This window comes from Dioscorea cayenensis, chromosome 11, assembly GCF_009730915.1.
Source record: "Dioscorea cayenensis subsp. rotundata cultivar TDr96_F1 chromosome 11, TDr96_F1_v2_PseudoChromosome.rev07_lg8_w22 25.fasta, whole genome shotgun sequence".
In the NCBI taxonomy this organism is placed as follows: Eukaryota; Viridiplantae; Streptophyta; class Magnoliopsida; order Dioscoreales; family Dioscoreaceae; genus Dioscorea; species Dioscorea cayenensis.
This window is the reverse complement of record NC_052481.1, coordinates 14,937,360-14,937,894: the sequence shown is the minus strand read 5'-3', so window position 1 is coordinate 14,937,894 and position 535 is coordinate 14,937,360. Positions and strand designations below refer to the sequence as shown.

The 535-nt window shown below is 45.0% G+C and overlaps 1 non-coding gene across 1 annotated transcript; it reads right to left on the bottom strand.

Moving 5' to 3' along the window:
* Positions 1-203: 203 nt before the first annotated feature.
* Positions 204-310, bottom strand: LOC120272732. Its single transcript, XR_005540272.1, has one exon. It is a non-coding gene; the product is annotated as a small nucleolar RNA R71 (small nucleolar RNA).
* Positions 311-535: the final 225 nt, after the last annotated feature.

Genomic DNA, 535 nt, shown 5'->3' with positions numbered 1-535 from the left:
ATATAGAGAGCTTTCTTAAGGTGTGTGATATGCTAAAGATAAACAGGGTGACGGATGATACAATCAAGTTGCAAGCCTTCCCATTTTCCCTAAAGGGGTGAGCGAAGCACTAGCTACACTCAATACCTTGAGCGTCAATTACCATGTGGGAGGAGATTGTAGAAGCTTTTCTGGCCGGTTATTTCCATCCCAAAAAATCAGCAAAGCTTAGGAATAAGATCTCCTCCTTTGTTCAGTTAGAATTGGAGTATCTATTCGAGACATGGGAAAGGTTCAAGGAGCTCCTGAGAAAGTGCCCGCAACACGGATTCCCGTAGTGGATGATTGTTCAGACCTTTTATAATGGTTTGAACCCGAGTACAAGGTCACTCTTGGATGCGGCAGCAGGAGGTACCTTAGGTAGCAAGACCCCCGACGAGGCCCATCAGTTAATTGAAGAAATGGGGTTAAACAGCTACCAATGGAATGCTAGGGAGAAGAAAAAAGTGGCCGGTCTCCATGAAATAGATGCGGTAACTTCATTGGCAGCTCAAGT